The following is a 7,623-nucleotide window of genomic DNA, read 5'->3' on the forward strand; positions in this document are numbered from 1 at the left end:
AGTCATACTCTAATATTTTCTTGTGATTTCTTAGCATCTCTTCCCTAGTTGGCTGCATACTCCCTGAGAGCTGGCTGTGTCTCTTTCTCCTATTTTCACAGAACCTGGTGTTTGTTGAGTAGATGATGGGAAGATGCTGGAACATGGGATCTACCCTCACTCCCTGACCTTCTTGGGGTAGAGAGAAGGGTCCCAGGGAGTTGGCAGCCCTGCGTCCCTGGCTTGTCACAACCTTTCTTGTGACCTTTGCTCTATTTGGGGTCTTGCTGGGTCTTTGCTGCTGTGTGTGGGCTTTCTCTAGTGCCAGTGAGCCGGCTGTGGTGTGCAGGCTTCTCATTGTGGTGGCTTCTCTTGGTGAGCACAGGCTCTGGGGTACATGGGCTTCAGCAGTCGTGGACGAACGGGCTTAGCTGCTCTGCGGCATGTGGACTCTTCATGGACCAGGGATCAAACCCGTGTCTCCTGCATTAGCAGATGGACCCTTAGCCACTGGACCACCAGGAAAGTCCTTCCTTGTGATCTTGAGCTAAACAACTGTCTGTGTCTAAAGCATGTGCCCTCAAAGCCTACATTCAGTGTGGTAGATTCAGGAGAACTGCAGTACCAACCTTGGCTCCAGGCAACACTCCGACAGCAACTCCTGCCACCTCTCAGCCTCAGTTTCCCCAGCTGCAATGACAAAGTGTTGAAGGAGGCCACAGGTCTCCCCGCTTCCTCCTGTTAGGACTTTCTGGTCTTCCTCAGCCCCAGGGCCCTGTCCCACAGCCCCTAGTCAGCATGTCTGCCCTGATGTCCTCTGTCCCCTCTGCTGGGTCTGGCCCAGCCATCCGTAGCCAGGACGTGGCACACATTTGAATTTTCGCAAGCAGGAAGATGATGGGAAGGCCTGGGAAGAACTTGGCTTCCCACGCACCAGGCGCCATGCAAAAGGCTCTTGGTGCATGGCTTCACTCAGCTCACCATACCCAAGACGGGGTTATCTGGTGCTTCCTATTTTGCAGGGGAAAGGTAAACAGTGCGCCCAAGGTCTGCTGCTAGGAAGGGACAGAATCAGGGTCCCAGGATCCAGCAGCCCCTCTGCTGCTCGCTGCTCCATGCAGGACACCCCGGGCAAGTTCCCTTTCTCAGGGGCCCTCTGGAGCTTTCCCACAGAAACTCTATCTCGTTACCCTTACTTCCCCTAAGGGACCAGGAACTTTGATGAAACTCGACTTCAGTTGCTGATGTCTCCTCCCAACACCCTGCCAGGTCACAGGGTTCAGGGCTGAGACCCTCTGGGCAGCATTGGAGCGAGGGGTGGGGTGGGCGGGGGCAGTCTCTGGACTCAGCTGCCGCTTGTTGCTGGGATGGAGGGTAACACCCCCTGCTGACCCGATCTAGTGGGGCAGGACCCAAGGATCTTAGGAGGAGAGAAAGTGGAAGTGCTTCATGATACATTTCAGTTCAATGCCATCCCTATTGGCTGGCCCACTGTGGGTTTACTGGGAAACCATGGTCAACACCACAGACCCAGACTCTGACTTCCAGAAACCCTGGTGGAAAAAACCCAGAGAGTGAGGCTTATTCAAGCTGACCTTCCTGCAGCAACCTTGGGACCAAGGAAGGTCATTCAGAGGAAGTGATGCGAGCCAAGGGTGAGTGGGAAACGAAGTGGGAGGGCACGAAGGAGGATGCGCACTGAGGAACTGACAATAAAAAAAAGTGTCAAGTGGCAGCATGGGAGGCCCCGGAGCTTGGCCTCTGATCCAAAAGCTTTGGGGACAAGTCCCTGCTTGAGGGACATTGGAATGAAGAGTGATGTGCTGTGAACTGTATTTTAAGTTCCCAGAGGAGGTGTGGGACATGGCTTGGTAGGCACGGAGGGACACTCAGGGGGCTGCAGATGCTGGTGCTCCAAGGAGGCAGGAGGGAAGCCCTGTCTCGCTGGTTGGCAGACGGCAGGGGGAGGCAGAAGGAAGCGGGGTGGAGCCCAGAGAGCCTGGGTTAAGCCTCCCCATCTGAACAGGGTTGCCTCCAGCTCTAGTCAGAGTCTCAGGGGCAGGGGGCTGGGGCCGTTGGAGTGGGAAGGGAGTGTACCAGCCTGTGCCAGACTTGCCTCCCAGCCCTGCTGTCTGGGAGCTGCTGATGGTGCCGTTGTGCCCAGACTGCCTCTGGTTGACCCCTGATGTGGCTCCACTTCTGAACTTTCCCAGAATAATGAGGGCTTGAGTCCCAGGGAGGACCGGGCTGCCATCTCCACCCCCAGGTGGGGCTTTGGTTCCAGAGCGTGTGTGCTGTGTGCAACACAGAGCCTCTTCCACTTTCTTCTAAACAAGCCAGGGGCGGTGAATTATTAGGAGAGGATTCTTCTATCCTAGCAAGTGATTCCAGGCATGTGGGCCAGGGGGGTCCAGGGAGCAAAGTGAGACCTAGAGACCCCAGAGAGAGTGGAAAAGGGGTGGTGGGTCTCCTTCCACCTTTCCTGACACCCTGCCTGCTCTGAGCCCCTGAGGCTGCAGCTCCTCAGGCAGAAGTCTTCAGAAAACTCCGCCAAGGCTTCATTCCCGCTGCGGCCATCTTTTGAGCCTGAATCTCCAGTCCGACCTTAAGCTCCAGGTATACGTACAGCCCACCTGATGTCTCCCCTGATGTTCCCCTGAAGGTCTTCACACTCAGCACCTTCCCGAAACCCGTTCCTCCACGCTCCCCTCCGCAGTGAATGGCACCTCTGAAAGGCCAGGTGCCCAGGCCAGGGGTCTTCTTTCTCCCAGGACTCCGCCTCCTCTCTGCAGCTGCCACCTCGACCCAGGCGCCTTCAGTCTTGCCACTGGTCTTCAGTCTCTGCCACTGCCTCCAGCCTCACCTCTTCCTCAGCACCGTCCTGCCATCTGCCCTTTAAATGCTGCCTTCTGGACTTCTCTGGTGGTCCGGATTAAGAATCCATCCGCCTGCCAATTCAGAGGACATGGGTTTGATCCCTGGTTCAGGAAGATTCCACCTGCTGTGGAGTAACTATCCCCATGGCACTTGGGGTGAAGTCTGAGCTCCCAATGACTCAGCTCATCTGGGCCCTGACAACTCTGCAATCTCATCTCTTGCCCTCCCTTTCCAGAACTCCCCCTTCAGCCACTTGGAAGCGCTTGTACTCCATTAATCCTGAAATACCCCGTTGCTTCCCCAGGCCTTTTGCACCTGCTGGGAAAGCTCCTCACCATGTTCATGCAGGATCACCTCTATTCCCCCATCAGATCCCAGCCTTCACACTCCATTTCTAGGGAAGCCTTCCTGATGACCAAGTTGGTTAGGAGTGCCTCTCCTAGCAATGGTTCTTTCATTCAACAAATATTTACTGCTTGTTTAGGCTTCCCTGGTGGCTCAGACGGTAAAGCGTCTGCCTGCAATGTGGGAGACCTGGGTTCATTCCTGGGTCGGGAAGATCCCCTGGAGAAGGAAATGGCAATCCACTCCAGCACTCCTGCCTGGAAAATCCCATGGATGGAGGAGCCTGATAGGCTACAGTCCATGGGGTCGCAAAGACTCGGACACCACTGAGCGACTTCACTTTCACTAGATGAGCTAATCCCTGTCCCAGCCACTTCGAATACATCCAGAAACAATCCCAACCACCATCCATACCCCTAGTAGAGCTCACATTCAAATGGGGTTGGGGATGGGTGAGACAGACCATAAACAATACAGAGTGAATAAGCAATTGATCCAGTGTGGGTGAAGGCAATGGGTGCCATGCAGAAAATGGAGCAAGGGAAGCAGGAGGCAGAAGGGGGGTGGGGCGACTGCAGTCCTCACTGGAGATGGTAACCTTTGGGTGAAGACTTTGTCAGCAACCTCCAGCCAAAGACCACCAGGAAGACAGGAAAATTATCACCTTGGGTTTCTGACTCATAGTGAAGGACAGCGCCCTCCATGGGGAGCATGGGGACCGTGGGGCCACTCAGAGAGCCTTAGAAAGGCCTTACTCTAGGATTTGGACTTGGGTTAGATGATTTAGGAGGGCTCCAGGAACCAGGATTTTCTTATGGATTGGATGCTGTCAAGAGCAGGGGCAATTCTATGACTGGGGATCTTAATGAACCTTAATGAGGACGGAAGACCAGACCCAGGCTACCGCTGTTATTAGCATGACACAAGTTTTCCTTATGAACTGTAGGGGGATGGCCGTAACAGATTACCACAAACTTGGTGGCTTAACAGAAATTAACTCTCACGGTTCCAGAGGCCAGAAGTTTGCTGTCAAGATGTTGGCAGGGTTGGTTCTTCTGGAGGCTCTGTTTCATGCCTCACTCCTTACTTCTGGTGGCTGATGGCAGCCCCTTGTGTTCCTGGGCTTCCAGATGCTCTTCACAAGTTTCCCCTGTGTCTCGATGTCTTTCCCTGTCTCTTACAAGGACATTTATCACTGGACCTAGGGCCCACTCTTATCTAAGATGATTGCATATCAAGATGCTTACTATAATTACATCTGCAAAAGCTCTTATTCCAAATAAGGTCACATTCTGAGTTCCAAGTGGACGTACCTTTTGGGGTCACGAGTCAACCCACTATAGGGATGGCTGGTCCTTTTAGTGGTTTGGATGCAATGTTCTGAAAATATCAATTAAGTCTAACCGTTCTATTGTCTCATTTAGGATCTCTGTCGCCTTATTGACTTTCTGTCCAGAAGGTCTGTCCATTGATGTGAGGTGTGAAGTATCCTACTCTCACTGTTTTCCCATCAGTTTCAACCTTTATGTCTTAGTATTTGTTTTAGATATTTGGGTGCTTCCGTATTAGGTGCCTGCATGTTGATGAGTATAAAATCCTTTTCTCGTATTGATCCTTTTACCATTATACACCGTCTGTCCTTATCTTTCCTTAACAGCCTTTGCTTCAAAGTCTGTTTTCTCTGACTTGAGTATTGCAACTTCAGCTTTCATTTGTTTGCATGAAATATCCTTTTCCATCCCCTCAGTTTTGATCTGTGTGGGTCCTTTGCCCTAAGGTGGGTCTCCCGTAGGTAGCATATTCCTAGGCTCTTGTTTTTTCATCCTGTCTGCCACTCTGTTCTTTGACTGGAGCATTCAGTCCATTGACATTTAAGGTAATTATTCCTTTTTGTAGTTTGGATAACGTTCACATTTTTTCTATGTTCAGACATGATTGTCTTGACTCATCATGGTCACAGAGCGGTCTTGTCTGGACACTGATGTTCTGTGAAACTTTATGTGCAGGAGGAAAATACCAAGGCCCAGCTGTGGGAGCCAGGCCAGCCACTGGAGGCCAGGGCCTGCTGTCCTCTTGTTCAACTTGAAGGCAATGTGGGAGGGAGCCATCTGGGGGAAGCGTTCCAGCCACAAGGGCAGGATGGGAGTGTGCCTTTAAGGGCCAGCCAGTCCCTGGGGTGGCTGTGGCCAAGGGAGCAAGGGGGAGAGAGGCAGCGGGACAGAGAGGCAATGGGAGGGGCTGCAGAGCAATGTACACAGTGGCTCTTAACACTGCAGGAAATAAGGGGCCTCGGGAATGCTCTGAGCAGAGCAGTGAACACCAGGGCTGGAGTCATCAGCAGGCATGGTTTTGATAAGAATGTTAGGACAAAAGCCTGACTGAAGTGGATTTGCGTGCGAGTGGGAGGGTGAAGACACAAGACGAGACAATTCTTCCCAGAAGTTGTACTGAAAAGTGGAGCAGAGAAACAGGAAGTCGCTGGTGAGAAAGTGGAATCAAGGGTTTCGCTTTGTTTCTCTTTGAAAGCAGTGACGGTGCATTCGAGCGCTGCTGGGGAAAGTCTGGAGGAGAAACCGTCTTGCCGGTGTCAGCTGGAGAGGCATAACCGGAGGGGGGGGAGACAGGCTCCAGGTGCAGGTGGTGGCCTGGCTGTGGAGGAAGACCATGGTAATGAGGAGAGGGGCGGGCTGCAGGGCTGAGGCAGGCCGGCTGGCTGGGAGACTTCATCAGCAGAGGCTCTCTGTGGAAAGCCTCCCTCCACATCTCAGCTGCACTTCCTGTCAGTAACCTTGCCCCCGGGTCACGAGTGTAGTAATAGCGTCTGCAGGGGCCCCTTTAGACACCCTGCCTGGCCCAGGTGTAGAGACAGCACTTGAAGCTCCACAGACTCCAAAAGGGACCAGAGATGGAGACAGAAGGGTAGGAAACTGAGAAAGAGAAAAACCAGAAAGGGATCAAAATTCAACCCAGTCTCCCACAGACCCCAGGCACAGGCAGGGCCCTCAACCTGAGTCAGAAGCTACCTTGTGCTGTTCACAGCCCTAAGCATCAGGGCCAGGTTTGAATTGCTGAGAAATTCACTTGTCAAGCTGAGCACTCTCTGTGAGCCTCAAGTTCCCAGCTATAAAGGGGAGAACACCACCAACCTCCTCTTGGGTCTTCTGGGAGAATTTAGGGGTTATAAAACACATAAAAGTACCATCGGGGTGCCTGACAAGGAGCCAGATTTGTTTTCCTTCTCCCCTCTCATCTCCCGCCCCGGGGGGACCATCCTACATCTTCACACCAGTTCCTACAGCAGCTCCGAGAATGGGAGCAGGGCCCCGCCTGCTGGCTGACTCTGGAACTGCTCCTCTGCCCCCGTCCAGAGGTAGACTACATGCACATCCAATTCTTCCAGCAATCTCATTCCATGGCAGCAGATACCATGCAAATTCGGTAGGTGAGCACTCAGGCCTTCTTACCACCTCCACAATCACGGGGCAGGGGCTTTAATACACCCTGACCCCCTTTATTCCTGCAGCTGCCCCTGCCTGGAGTGCCCCCACCTCCATCTGGAAATGTCAGAGGTCTGGGGCTTTCCACGACACTCACCTCTTAGCGCCCCTTCACTCTCACAGAGAGAACTCCTGGGGAACTTTCCCCCATTCTCTCAACATTTGGACTTAACCTCTAGATTGGCTAAACCGTGTGGAGAGAACCGAAACACCTGTCTCCCCTGCTTTGAGACTCACCCGAGGGCAGGAACTGCCTCATTCATCTGTTATTTTCTGACACCAGAATCCCATCAATCACTGCCCTGCCTGAAACCTCCCCACTCTGGGTGGGGAGGGTACGTGTGTGTGTGATGTGTATGTCTCTAGATTTTCCCCATATTTATGTCTTCACACATATGTCCTTCACTGGCTTCCTTATACCTTCAAATTCCCCAGCAAAGCTCACAGCATAGGACCTGGCCTCTGTCTTCCTGATTCCTCCCTTCTGCCGAGTAGTCATCCCCTCATCCATCTTCCATGCGTCTCTCACCGGTTCCTCTCCCTGGAGAACTACAGCTCACACTCCTCCATGCAGCAAATCCCGACTTGATCATCAATGCTCAGCGCAAATGTCATCTCCCTAGAGGCCTCCCTGACACCCCAGTCTCGCTCATCTCTGCTGTCCTCATCCCGTCTATCCCTCAGTTGAAGCCTTCAGCATCTGAGCAGCAGCACCGTAAGTGTGCCTGTTTCCCTCTAGAAGGCAGGCCTCTAGCGGGCAGGGGTAGTGCCCTTCCGTACGCCCAACTCACACGTGTTCAATCCATGTTAGCTGAAGTCCCCACTGCCATCGTTCGCTCACAAGCAAAATGAGGGATCCAGCCAGGATCTCACAAACCCTTCTGACTCTAAAAATTCTGAGTTGATAACGACAAGCATATTTTAG

This window comes from Ovis canadensis, chromosome 2 (assembly GCF_042477335.2).
Source record: "Ovis canadensis isolate MfBH-ARS-UI-01 breed Bighorn chromosome 2, ARS-UI_OviCan_v2, whole genome shotgun sequence".
NCBI lineage: Eukaryota > Metazoa > Chordata > Mammalia > Artiodactyla > Bovidae > Ovis > Ovis canadensis.